The following is a 15,444-nucleotide window of genomic DNA, read 5'->3' on the forward strand; positions in this document are numbered from 1 at the left end:
CTATAGCATAAATTATATAAGAAAACAAGGACTGTCTTGGTGTAGAGCTCACTAGTCAAAACACGAATGCACTGAATAGTTAAACGGAAGGTTTGCATTTGCATCCATTAGCTATGTATGAATGGAACCGTTAATCAAATATCGCGTGAGTGACATCTGCAAAAAATCGATGGCAAAATATATCGATACTTTAAGGTATCTTTTTTGCAAATTTTCAAAGTACTACATATATATACGATAATATAATCTGCCTTGTGATGTTTGATGATGTCACGATAGAGTTACATGACAGGATATAATTAACAAAATAGTATTTGAATCAATTTAAACTACAGAGTGGTTCGATATGTCTTGTCACCACCTGTAAATATTGTTTTAATTTTCTATTATCAAGGAGTAAGTTTCGCAAGAGCGATACCACAATAGCTAACAGTTGAAAGACGCTGTTTTTTTAGCCTTTGCAACAATCACCAAAGCACAGTTTCGTAAATTATCACACAGGATATGGGGCCGCATCATTTTGTGCCACGAAAATGATGGTGTTCATATAGACTTTCTCGATGTGTGCGAGTGCCCGTGTCAACGAAAGTGAATATACTCAAACCAGTACACGTGTTATATATTAGTATATTATTCCTCTGTTGTTCTTATTACTTTCTGGTAGAGGGTAACACCCTATATATGATGCCATTATTAAAAGCAAATTTCAATTTTTGCATCTGAAGTGTTTTTCTCTGTACAAATGGCACACTTTATTATATACCTTACCATTTCAGATAAACTATTTTTGGTACCAATGGAAAATGGCTCTTCAGTTCTGATTCTTTTTTTCATATTTTATATAATTGAAACATATTCTTAAATCCAACGGTCCATACATTTAATTTAGTCCATTGTCGTCATTTTGTCTTTGAGAAGTGTTATATATTTATATTACGATATTATTTCTGGCAAGTTTATCACCGCTTTTATGTTCCAGATTATAAAGAGATTATTTTTTTCATGAAAAGACAAATATAGATCTTTTCAAATCTGAAAACGATCTAGTATATGATAAGGAATAATTTTTGGTCGTAATTAAAACTGAACTTAAAATTTAAATTTGAAGAAACTCAATTTTAAAGAAATTTAAATTCTAATAGCATATACATACATTGTGAATCTTGCAGTTGGTTTTTACTCTATACATACATTACAACAACTCATTGCTTTCAGAAAGATACGATCTCTCGAACTCTCTACATGTAGTAAGACACATTTCGACTATTCTGCGTCTTTCTGTATTTCCAGATAAATACTATAATCTTTTGACCTATTCTCTGATTAGTTTTAGCAGGAGAACTTGGTTCCATTCTAAATCTACGTATGTAACATTCTATTTTATGTTTGTCTTTACAGCTTCGAAGAAAGCAATTATTTTGAATAAGTTTTCAAATGAATTTGATACCAGCGTCTATAAATTTCATGCCAAATTAATCAACCTTTTTCATATGCTTTGACCCTTGAGATTATTTTACCGAAGAAATGTAACAACATTCTATAAGTAAATTCAAAACAATAGCTTGAAGAAATTTACATTTTACATTATCTTCGAAGTCGTGGGAAATCGATCGACAAGTTCAAAATGTATGCGAGTGTGTGTGTGTGTGGTAATATAAGAGTTAGAAAACATGTAAAAAAAAATGTTTCATAGTTCAAACATTGTCTGATATAGACTTTCATTGGCCAGTTAAAATGTATAATCAGATCTGAACAGTAGCATGGGATGAAACTCGGAGTACACTGTCAACTTTTGTTTTAATAAACAGTCAGAAACACACGCATAAATGTACACACACATGTATAGAAGCATGTATACATGTATATACCACAGTGTCAGTACCGTCTAAAAGGATAGCATTTTGAATATAAATAACCTGCAACTGAACCCCATGAGATGCAATAAATTAACATAGATGCAGTAAATTAATATATGTGTTACAACATACATTGCCTGAGTAGTTTCTGATCCAAGTTCGTTGTGTATTTTTTCAGAATATATTGCAGTAAGCATTATATACACATACAATATTAATATTATTATGGTATTAGAGTTGTAACGATAAAACATAAATCACAGTATACAAGGTTTATTCAATATAAGTTAGGTGCATACATATTGCGTGATTATTATATAATGACCTTCCCTATAAAATCTATTGTGGTTTTCGTTTACTGACACATCAGCATTTGCAGGACACGTATATAAATATATGAACGTCAGATATGTGACACAATCTTTTATCTTTTACTTGTGTTAGTCATTGGTCGGTGGTCAGGCTAGGGCACCATCTTGAAGAGATTAGTCGGAGAAATCGACCCCAATAGGAAATTCTTAAGTCTGGCACTTTCTTCTGACGAACCACTAAGTTACGAGAAGGTAAAGTAAACAAAACATCATCGGTTGCCAAATGGTTGGTAACAAACACACGCACATGTATGTATATATGCATTGTAGAAATGAGTTGCAACGTCACTGGTGCCAGGCTGTATCGGCCTTTGCTTTTCCCTTGGATATCATCAGTGGCCTGGAGAGGGGAGATGGTATGCATGGGTGATTGCTGGCCTTCCATAAAACAACCTTGCTCGAACTTGTTCCTCGGAGGGTAACATTCTAGGGGCAATCCCATGGACATTCATGACCGAGGGTGTCTTTACCCATAACCATACGTACATATATATACATTACATACATACATACATACATACATACACACAAACATATATATATATATATATATATATATATATATATATATATAAAAACACTCACCCTTATTACAATACACAAATAAGCCTGTTAAAACGATAAAAATAATCTTTGACCTAATTAGATAGAATCCTGAATTCGGTAGACAATGGGTGTGAAGCTGAGGCCAACCATGCAATTTTCCAACCAGATCGGATTTCAGATTCAAACTAACTTCCCCTCGCTTCCTCCTGAACGCTAGCCAATAGACAAATAACTCACTTGAGTTCACTTCGAAACAAGCTGGTTGAAACACCCAGAACGAATCTACACAGAAAAGTATGCCCGATTGCATATGCAAATGCTCATACTCTGTGCCGTGGAAAAAAAATTATTCAAGTTCTTCAAAGGTATAAGGCTACCCATCTCAATGGAGGATGAACATACTGTAGTCAACTTCTGAGATGTTTCATTAGATTTAAGTACCGGCTTATTCAAACAATACCACGAACCCAACGACAATCTAAAATACATAAACTTCAATAGTAATTACAGCAAGTGCATAACTGAGTCCATAGTTAGACACATTTCTGCCTGCATATATAGACTCTCGGTTAATGAAGAGATGTTTAAACTAAACGAGAAATGCTATAACAGAGCGTTAGAGGAAGCAGGATAGAAAGATAAATTAGTGTACAACCCAGTGAACCAAACTAAAATATATAAGTATAAGGTAACACGAAGAATAACAAATTACACTAGAAAAAATAACCATAACTACCAGATAAAACCCAATAACAGTATAGAGAAAACAATAAGAAAAGAAAAGAGAGGGAAAAATATATAGGATACACCCAAATAAATATGCAACTCGGACAGTAGTGAAAACGATAGAAATTCGAAGGAATCGTGGCTGGAACTACCTAGTAAGAATAATGACAGAATCGATAGTATGCTGAACTTTAGAAGTGAAAAAAACTACCCCTGGCGTACAGATATGCACAACATTATAAACATGATAACAAGAGTCTCGGACAAGATGATAGCAACCACTGAGGAAGGAAAGGCCCTAACATTACCAACTATACCAAACATAATAACGCCTAAAGTAATGGAAATTCCAGGACTACTCTGTGGTACAATGCTGGATTCGGGGAATAAATAATTTCCAATGCAGTTTTACACTGCGATCGAGAAACACTCCCTCAAGTCAAGCAAATACCATAGAATAGTCGATATACACAATGTCGAGGCGGTGAGCTGGCAGAAACGTTAGCACGCTGGAGGAAATGCTTAGCGGTATTTCGTCTGCCACTGCGTTCTGAGTTCAAATTCCGCCGAGGTCGACTTTGCCTTTCATCCTTTCGGGGTCGATAAATTAAGTACCAGTTACGCACTGGGGTCGATATAATCGACTTAATCCGTTTGCCTGTCCTTGTTTGTCCCCTCTGTGTGTAGCCCCTTGTGGGCAGTAAAGAAATAGGTATTTCGTCTGTTTACGTTCTGAGTTCAAATTCCGCCGAGGTTGACTTCGCCTTTCATCCTTTCGGGGTCGATAAATTAAGCATACTGGGGTTGATCTCATCGACTGGCCCCCTCCCCAAAAATTTCAGGCCTTGTGCCTAGAGTAGAAAAGAATCTGCACAATGTCTGGCACGTAACCTAGAATTAATCGTAGCAGTACACACCGCGAGAAGACCGACGAAGATAGTTGTCTAGACAGGACAAACGACCCCATTAACGGGAATATTGACTAGAATAGACAGAACAGGAATAGTTTAATAATCGAAGAGACTCGAACACTAACTCAAGTATGACGCACAATGTAGTGAGGAATGGTAATACTGGAGGGACCAGCAATTTCATCACAGTCCTCTACCTCCATACGACAGGGCACGGGAATCGCTAGAAATAGCAACCCACAAGTCCCTATGGATAGAAAATGTAGGAAAAATAGTAGATCGATAAGAATGACAGCAGAAGAGGCATGAACTACAACTAACTATACCATTACAAAGAAGACCACCACTTTCCAGACGATGCCAGTTTAGTGCAGGCATGTAAACGATTCCGGTCTGCATTGAAGCAGAGGTTCAAGCTGAAGGCATATTCAAAGATTATGCGCAAATTTTAAAAAATACATTTGGTATTTGGGGGCTTACATTTGGTTTATTAAATTACCAAACATATCCTCAAATACCTCTTGCAACTTGCAAATATACGCACGCATGCATACATACATACATACATACAAATATGTGTGTGCGTGTGTGTGTGTGTATATATGCATGCATGCCTATATTTGCAAGTTGACTGAGGTATTTGAGTATATGTTTGGTAATTTAATATTCCAAATGTAAGCCCCAAATACCAAATGTATTTTTTAAAATACGCACACCACACATATAAAATAGTAACATTTTTCGACTTGGATCAGGTGTGCTAACAATGAGACAGTTATGATAAGGCTAAAATGTTGCTAATGAGGTTTCAGAAATATTGATTCTAGGATTTAATAGTCTTAGAGAAACTTTAAAGATGACTTGGCATTTTCTTTTAGAACACTTCATCCGCTACTAGATTCCCACTTATACCTAGCTTTCACAAAAGACTTTACGACCTGTTTGCATAAAGAAGTGTATGATCCTTTCATCAATAACATTCGCAGGTAGTTAAACTTGGTTGAACGTAGCTTTCGAAAACTTATAAGGCTGCTTTCAAATTTGCGCTTGTTTCTCTTCCGCTCAGTTCTCTTGAAATCCATTTTCATTATACATAGGTTTGCCAAATAATTTCACCCGTGGTTTACAGCTCACTAGTTTGGAGTTTTACCAAATTATCCCATAACATCTGGCAGAGATTTTTGTTATGTATGTATGTATGTATGCATGTATGTATGTATGTATGTATGTATGTATGTATGTATGTATGTATATATGTATGTAGGTATTTAGTTATGCATATTAGCTGGGACCATCGAGTACTCAATAACTGCACAAGTGTAAACATTTAATTGGTGGTGTTTGGAAATTGCTATTTCGAGTGGCTGTGTGGTAAGTAGCCTGCTTACCAACCACATGGTCTCGCGTTCAGTCCCACTGCGTGGCATCTTGGGCAAGTGTCTTCTACTATAGCTTCGGGCCGATCAAAGCCTTGGATTTCGTAAACGGAAACTAGAGGAAACCCGTCGTATATGTATATATATATATATATATATATATGTGTGTGTGTGTGTGTGTGTGTGTGTGTGTGTATGTATGTATGTGTGTGTGTGTTTGTGTGTCTGTCCTCCCAGCATCGGTTGACAACCGATGCTGGTGTGTTTACGTCACCGTAACTTAGCGGTTCGGCAAAAGAGACCGATAGAATAAGTACTAGGCTTACAAAGAATAAGCTCTGGGGTCGATTTGCTCGACTATACAGGCGGTGCTCCAGCATGGCCACAGTCAAATGACTGACACAAGTAAAAGAGTAAAAGAGTATGCATTATAATGTCGGGAGAGTATGTACTTTTGAGCTTTTAGGTTGCTTCCCTTGGGTAGCTACGTGATATATTTCATAGCTAACCAATATTATCAGTAAAACTGCTATTAGTGGAAAAAAGTCTAATTTCTCAAAAAGTAAGTAACAATTGCAAAGAGAGTGAAGATAGATGGAAGAAGGCGAACTCATTAAGATTTAAAGCTACAACATTGGTAGTAGGCAATGCTCCATGTAAGCTTGCGTTTTCTGTGACTACAAGAGTCAGAAACGGACATACTCATCGAACATACGAAATGTTTCCATCCACTTGTTTTATTCAAAAGGGAAGTCTTGTTTCCAAATTGTTAACGTGCAACTTTCAAAACGGTCATATCTACCAACAAACTTTTATATTATATTCAAAATATTTCGGTGAGCTTTGAACTGACTTTTCCGTCGTTCATTAATAACATTTCTTTAGTTCATTATTATTATTATTATTATTATTATTATTATTATTATTATTATTATTATTATTATTATTATTATTATTATTGTTCAGTAGTTTTATTTTTATAACGTGCTTTCACTTCACTACCGAGCGCAGCGCTGTGCGCCTTGGGTATGTGCTGTGGTTTGCTGTGGTGCTCTTATGTTTACTGTATTGAAAGTGTTTTGCGTAGAATGTGTGCAGTACCCAGTAGTGCAATTTTCTGTATGTTACATATATTTGTAAGTCCTGGTGTTTTTGTTATGTATTTGTCTGAATATTTTTTTTATTATACCTAAGGCACCTACTATGATAGGAATTGTTTCTGTTTTTAGATTCCACATTCGAGTTATCTCTATTTCCAGGTCTTTGTATTTTGAAAGTTTTTCCATTTCTTTTAGAGAAACGTTGTCATCTGCTGGTATTGATACATCAATTAGAAAGCATTTCTTTTCTTCATGATCTTTGACAACTATATCTGGTCTTTTTGCCTTAATTTCTCTATCTGTTTGTATTGACATATCCCAGAGTATGGTTGCTTTCTCGTTTTCTGTGAGTTTTTCTGGCGTGTGTTTATACCATCTTTTTTCTGTTGTTATTCCATAGTGTTGGCATAGCTTCTAGTGTATATAGGTCCCAGCTCTGTCGTGTCTGTGAATATATTCCTTCTTAGCCAGGACTGGGCAGCCAGAGATAATATGATTTATTGTTTCTTGTCCATCTCCACATATTCTACAGTTACTTGTTATATTTCTTTTCATTATGTGTTTTTGGTAATTTCTGGTGGGGAGGCTTTGGTCTTGTGCAGCAATTAAAAATCCTTCAGTCTCTGCTTTGAGTCCTGAGCTTCCCAGCCATTGCTGGTATTTTTCTCTGTCTATTTCTTTCGCATTTAGTTTAGCCCAGTATTTACCATGTAGGGGCTTTTCTTGCCATCGTTTTATCATGGTTCGTTGCTGTTCTAGTTTTAGTTTGGATTTCATTTGTTTTATAGCTTTTGTTGTTTCTTCTTCTTCTTCTTCGTATTTGTTAGGTAGATTGATTTCTTGTTTGTATTTGTCAGCTTCCTTAAATACTGAAAACAGCTTTTTGCTTTGCTCGTGTTTTGTGGCTGTTTGTATTAGTTTCCCTTGCTTTTGGAGTAGGCATTTTTGCAGTCCTATGGTGGTTATTTTATAATAGTTTTCTAGCTGTATAAGACCCCTGCCACCTTCTGTGCGTTGTTTATATAGCCTTTCTATGTCATATTTTGGGTGGTGCATCCTATATCCTGTCATTATTTTTCTTGTTTTCCTGTCTATTTTACATAGTTCGTTTAGTGTCCAGTTAAGGATGTTGTAGCTGTAGCTTATAACTGGGACAGCTAAAGTGTTGATACCCATTATCTTGTTTTTAGCATTGAGCTCTGTTTTTAGTATTGATCTAAGTCGTCTATAGTACTCTTTCTTTATTTTTTCTTTCATTTGTGTATGTTGTATCCTATCAAGTTCATTGACTCCTAAATACTTGTATGGTTGGCTTTCGTCTAGTTCTCTTATTTCATTGGCTTTATCTAGTGTTATATTGCTGCTTTTAACTAATTTTCCTCTTTTCAGGGTTGCTTTGGCACATTTTTCTAATCCGAATTTCATATCGATTTCCTTGGTAAAGCCGTGTATTGTCTGTAGTAGTGTTTCTAGCTCTTTGTCGTTTTTAGCATTTAATTTTAGGTCATCCATATATAGAAGGTGGCTGACTGTTTTTCCGTAGCATTTGTAACCGCATCCAGTTCTATTTAGCAATTCTGTTAAAGGTGTGAGTGCCAGGCAGAACAGGAGTGGAGAGAGCGTGTCTCCCTGGAATATTCCTCTTCTAATGGGGATGGCCTTCGTTTTCACAAGTCCCTCTTTTGTTTCGAGCTGTAGCACTGTTTGCCATTTGTTCATTGAGTGCCCTATGTATTTTATAATGATTGGTGCCACCTTGTTTATGGCTAGCGTTTCCAGAATCCACGTGTGGGGAACACTGTCGAAGGCCTTTTGGTAGTCCACCCAGGCCATACTGAGGCCTTTCTTCTTTCTGCGGCTGTCTTCAGTTATGGCTTTATTGATCAATAATTGATCTTTACAGCCGTATGAGCCCTTGCAGCATCCCTTCTGCTCTTCTGGAAACAGGTTGTTATTTTCCAGGTGTTTACTCAATCTCTGCGATAGTATTGCAGTAAAGGCTTTGTAGATCGTAGGGAGACAGGTTATAGGTCTATAGTTTTGTGGTTTCTCCGTTTCCGTGGATTTGGGGATTAAGATGGTTTTCCCTTTTGTGAGCCATTCAGGCATTGTCTCTGGCTCTGCTAGTATGTTGTTAAAGTTTTCTGCCAGCTTTTTATGCATTCCTGGCAGGTGTTTTAACCAGAAATTGGGGATCTTGTGGTGTCCAGGTGCCTTCCAGTTGCTTAGTTTTTGCAGTGTCTGGGTGACCTCTTCAGTTGTTATAGGGGCCCAGAGTTGCTCAGGTGCTAAGTTCGTTGTTTTAATGGTCTTTTCTGGGGTTGTTGCTTCACCGACCATATTTGTTTGCAGAATTTCTCTAGTTCTTCTGCTGTTGGTGCTGCAGTAATGTCTATTTTATTTTTACCCAGTTCTTGGTAGAGTTTTTTGGGGTTGGATTTGAACTGTTTGTTTTGTTCAAAGAAACGTTGGCGTTTCTCATACCGGCGGATCCTTTGTGCTTTGGAAAGGATGCCTTGCTTTAGTTTTTCTTTTGCCTCAGGTAAGTCTTTTTCTGTGATGCTGTATTTGTACAGTATTTTTGTTTTCTTCTTGTTACTTAGTTGTGTTGATTGTTTACTAATTTCGTTGAGAATCGATAAATATTTTCTCTTTTTTTTATTTTGTTCTGGATGTTATTTATCCACAAGGTCTGTTTGGGTGGTAGAACTCCTGTTCGGATGGGTTTGAGTGAGTATCCTGCTTCTTTTGTGGCTGCAGTGGCTGCCGCATATATTATGTCATTTAGCTCAGTGATATTGCCTGTTGTTTCTGTGGTTGTTAGTTCCGTGATGGCCAGGTTTATGCTATTTATTATTGATGTTGTTTTATTGTCTATTTTGATTTTTGGGAGATATAATCTGTGGTCCATTCTAAGATCTGTGGATTTCAGTTCTTTGGTTATTCTCATTTTCATAGTATCGTAATTATTAGGTTTCCCTTCGTTATTCCCAGGCTTTAGATTTGTTTTGCCTTCCTTTTCATTCATATGTTTGTCTGTGGTGTTCTGGATTGGTGCTTTTTGTACACTATTATACATCTCTACGGTCTGGGTTTGTTGATTTTTGTTTACTTCGTTTTGCAGGAAATGTTACGTTTGTCCTCGTGTTTTGCTATCTCAGTGTTTATATTATTATTTGGCATTGCTGTGTGACTAGTATATAGATTTTCTTGTTGTATTTTTCCTTTCAATTGTTCTACTTCTATTTCTGATATTTTTTTTGCTTTTAGAATATATCTTCTTATGTTAGCTAGTTTGTTAGGGTTCATTGTTTTATCGAGGTCTTTATTTACATTATTTTTCTTCCATATTTTATATGTATGTGTTGTTGCGTTTTCGTTTTTTGGGTAGAGCACTGCTGTGAAATAGGCGTATAGTATCGAAATGTATTCCTCACGTGTCCATTTATGCCGTTTTGGTTTTGTTTGCGGGACATGAGGAACAACGTCCGGTCCTTTATTTTGACGGTCATCGTTTTCGTAGGGTACCGGTTCGTTTATTTCTGTTGTCAGATTGTTTTGCACGTTCAGATCTTCGTATTTTTTTCGTAACAAGCTTACAGTACGCACTTCTCGGTTGTTATTCTTGGGTGTAATAATACCGGTGTTATTTAATCTGTTTGTAATTTTTTTGTACATGGTGTTTTGGGGTTCGAAGATGGTTTGATTTTGATGTAACACGTGTGTTTACGATCGCTGTGCGGGTAGTGGAGGTATCAAGTTAAAATACATCATTATATTTGGAAAGATAGAAATACATTTCAATGAGTATTTCTTACTCGGATATAGTCCAACCCTTTGTCAGCTATTTTTTGGCTCAATGCGATATCTTTATTTCCGATGTTTTTGGATAAGTTTCGGAGCAGTGATTTATCGTTCTCACGTGTTAAACTTCCCCCATGTAGTCCTCTTATTATGATTATTATCATTCTTCTTCTTATTATTATTATTATTATTATTATTATTATTATCATCTTCATCATCATCATCATCATCATTGTCTTATCTGTAACAACTTAGTATTCCACGTTGTATTTTACAGTTGATGTTGCACCCTTTCGACCACCAAATACCAATAGACAATGGTTTCATATAGTTTTTGTCAATATACCTCAAATTGACATTGTAGATTACATATTACTTATACTCTCTTCCATTCCTATATTACGCAGACTGATCAGATTCAACAAGCTTAGATCTGCAGTTGCACTACTGGATGAACATTCTTACTTGGCTGTCTTTGCATATGTATTAAAAATATACGTTGGTCTTCATATTTTGTGTGTTAGAGGGCTCATTTTTATTTGGAGTACAACAATAGCTTGTCTCATATGGCTTCTAGTGTAAATTATATTTTTACTGTAGTAATATTCAGAAAATATTTACTTGTTCATGTCGGGAAGTTTTGCTGATTTATGTTTAACAATTAAAGACATGTAAATCAGTTAATACTGCGGGATTTATGTTCCTAAGAGTGAAGACTGAATACATATACACGTAAGTCTTTGACGATATTTTCTAAAGCACTATCGTAACATAGGGCCGCTACCTCGAATGTATCTTGTTAGAAGATATTTCAGCCTATGTAGTTAATTTACTTGTTTTCGAAAACGATTTTTCGTAACTGAAATATTTACGAGCTATGATCCGAACTTAACCAGGTTCAAGAAGATAACGTCATCAGGTTAACACTCTAACTAGAAATAGATTAGAAACGACATTCCCTCAGATAATAACATGCCAACTCAAAAAGAGAGAATGTTAACATTGGATAGGTCTTATATAGATTTATTAGAAAAGATAAGATATAATGGTTATATAGAGATATGATGGCTAACGTTGTTATCTGAATAGTGTAAAAATGCTCCACATTGAATTATACAAAAATTATGTCAAGTTCTCATATCAGGAGAAAAACCATCAATTCTAATATGCATCTTTCCAATTAGCCATCTTTCCAATTAGCCATCTTTCCAATTAGCCATTTTTCCAATTAGCCATCAAGTACTCTTTATGTTAAGAATTTTAAAAACAGAGTACTAATAACTATTAGTGTACTTAGTAAAGGTAACGGGAGAGAAACGTTTTTTTTTAATTTCATTATTTGTTTCGTGTATTAATGATATGATACGATGCCTTCTGCTATTTGATTTACTTGTTTTACACGCCAATTTTCGGAGAATAGCATCGTTGATTACAGGTGTCCAACAGAGCAATCACCACTTCACTGCAGTTCTGACGGCGTCGGTAGCAAGTTAGAGACTGTGACTCGGTGCAAAGGACATCGTTCAAAGAGCAGCATTTTTATCAACATCTGGTACGTTGCTACTAAGTTAATTTCCTAGTGCCATGTACTACTGTAGTTGAATTTACTAAATTTGTCGTTGACGAGATTGTCTTCTTTGCAATAGATGTGTAAACTGAGAAAACAAAATGGATGAAGCAATCATTCTGAATCATGAGACTTTTATTCTTCTCACAGCATATGAACATACAAACACGTATTTAATTATCATTAAGTCTGCTAAGGCAGCGAGGTGGCGGAATAGTATGCATGGCGGACAAAATGTTTCGCAGCATTTCGTTTGTATTTACGTTCAGTGTTCAAATTCCGCCAAGATCGACTTTGATGAAAGTTAAACACCGGAGTCGCTGTAATCGACTAGACTCTGCCTACAAATTCTAGGCCTTGTACTTATAATAATAAAGATTATTAGCACAGTTATGGTGGTGGATTGGTTAAATCCTTAGCTCGCAGGACAAAAATGTTGGGCAGCATTTTTTCTAGCTTTTTACGTTATGTGTTCAAATGCCTCGATGGTTAACTCTACTCTTCATCCACTCAAGGTCGAAATAGGAACCAGCCTAGTACTCGGGTCGATATAATCGTCTTCCCTTCCCCTCACATTTGTTGGACTTGGATAAAATCTGAAATCATTATTAGGATTGTTGTGTTGCAGAATCCCAGGTTTTTGATTATATACTTTGAGTTTGTTTTTGTTTTTTTTCTGGTAACATTGTGCGTTGATTCTCATCCAAACCTCTTTCTCTTCAATACTAGAAATAATTGTTTCTGATGTCTTCATTGATTCACAGATTTTATGTTAGTCTAAAAGGCAAAGTAATGTTTGAGCGCTGAGAGTTAGTCGATGCCATCGGACCCCGTACTTAACTGGTACGTCATTCTATCAGCACTGAATGGATAAAAAACGAACTTGCCCGTGTGATTTAAACATAGAACGTAAAAAGTTGTACAGTTGCTTTAAGTATAAAAGTATAAGCGCGAAAGGTACCAAACATCTGAAGTAAATATCAAACTGAAGCGCTCGCACACACGCACAAACAAATACAAATACGCATACACACGAACATACACAAATAGACATGTACGCAAACGACAAAGAGAAGGTAACTTGGCATTTGCTGGGCCTCCTAGAAATATCAGCCAAAATTTCACCAACTTATAGTCTAATAGCTTTAAAATTGAAGAAATTATTGGATAATATAGTCCTAGATGCATCTGATAATATAGTCCTAGATGCTCACTGTTGGAACGCATTTGATCATAAGATGTACCGGCACAGAACAAACAGAGGCTAAACAACATCAGTAGTATCACTCACGCTCATCAGAAACCAATGACGTGGTATATCAGCCTGCTCGAAACAGCAGTTAAAGCTTCATCTAGAGCACAATCTTCTATCTTGAAAAAATAGAAGAGCAAAATTTAAAACAAAAAGACGAGACTACTCTGACGGGAACGCTTTTTGAAAAATATCTGTTTCATCATGTCTGATTTGGGACTAAATTAACAATAGAATCATACCTACATACATACATACATACATACATACATACATACATACATACATATACAGGCGTACATAATTCAGTTCAGGTAAGATCTGTTTTGAGTGGGCTGAATTATGTTTCTAATAAGTCATTTAAGATGGTAAGGTTCTCATCATTTCTCAGATAAACCTCCCAAAAGCCCAGTTTGATCAAGAATCATATGGGATTAAGGAACAATGATTTTCACCACTACGCACAGGGAATTTTAATTTGAATCGTTACGTTCATATTTAGGCTTATTCATTCTCTAATCTACACTGAAATTGTATTAATATGAAGGATATCATTTCCTTTGATTACGATAGATTGTAATAGCATGAGCTCAATTATGACTGAAACTGAGTGAATTTACAAATCTCAATAGTTTGTATTAACGAATCAACTATAAATTGTAATCAAATAATAATCTTGTTGTTACAGCAGGGATTTCACATTATTGTGCCTACCTATAGATACTGGAACTGAATTTTTCAATTAGAGTTAGACACCTTGCAATGTAAAACTTATACGATGAACATTACCACACTCTGAGATTTGTGTGAGTTGGTCCACCCAGGCTTTTGTGACAAATTTTGGGGCATCATATAAGGGTTCTGGTCAAATTTATTTCATTATGAATTAACACGCGCCATAAAAAACTATAGGCAAATATGACTGTTGGTAATTATGTAACTTGTTGAAGCACACAGTACCGTTAAACTATATATACTTTATAGTCTACTAAAAGCCTGGTAGATGTGGATGTCCTTTGTTAAAAGCCCCTTCTAGAGACATAGTCAATATATTAAAGTGCATCGACTAGTGACGCCTATATCACATAATGTTATCTACTTATTGTTAAGAATACTGGACAAACAACAATTAACTAAGCACACTGCCCTGGGACCCATTACTATCATGGACACTTCAGGTTCTATATGCTACTGGAGCCACGTAACTCTGTACAACCTGTCTCACAGCCATTTGAAGGGTGACTCAACAGGCCAACCTCACCTATTTATGTGAGGAGAATACTTTGAGTTAATTAGTAGTCGGAATTAAACCTACAAAAATGGTAAAAACAAGCTCTCATATATAAGTCAACGGTTACCTATGAAATGAGAGACAAAGATACTACCACGTTAATTCACAATACAAACACAGTATCATGGCGAAGGGAAACTCAGAGAAGTATTGTTAGGTCCTTAACCTATAGCCGCTCGCTGGGCTATAGATTTTGAGCGATCGTCGCAAAACTGGTAATTGCTCTTCATTGTATTACCTACTTGAACAAGACTGTTGTGGGTTTCATAATTAAGATGATGATGGAGATGATGACGATGTAGAGGAGGGCACTGCCAACTATAACTGTCAACTCAGTGGTTCTGTTAGTAATTATTGTGATGCTCGAAATAATGGTTCTAGTACTGTTAATGGTAACAGTCTTGCTTTTTGTAATTATTTAGATTGTCATCGTCATAATTTTATTATTTGGTTGCGATTGTAGTAAACACCATGAATTTGATAATATTTGTGATTATTATAAGGGTGCTATGGATATGGTTTTGTTGTTGGCACTCCGTCGCTTACGACGTCGAGGGTTCCAGTTGATCCGATCAACGGAACAGTCTGCTCGTGAAATTAACGTGCAAGTGGCTGAGCACTCCACAGACACGTGTACCCTTAAC

Source organism: Octopus bimaculoides, chromosome 5, assembly GCF_046866305.1.
Source record: "Octopus bimaculoides isolate indiv1 chromosome 5, ASM4686630v1, whole genome shotgun sequence".
Lineage (NCBI taxonomy): Eukaryota > Metazoa > Mollusca > Cephalopoda > Octopoda > Octopodidae > Octopus > Octopus bimaculoides.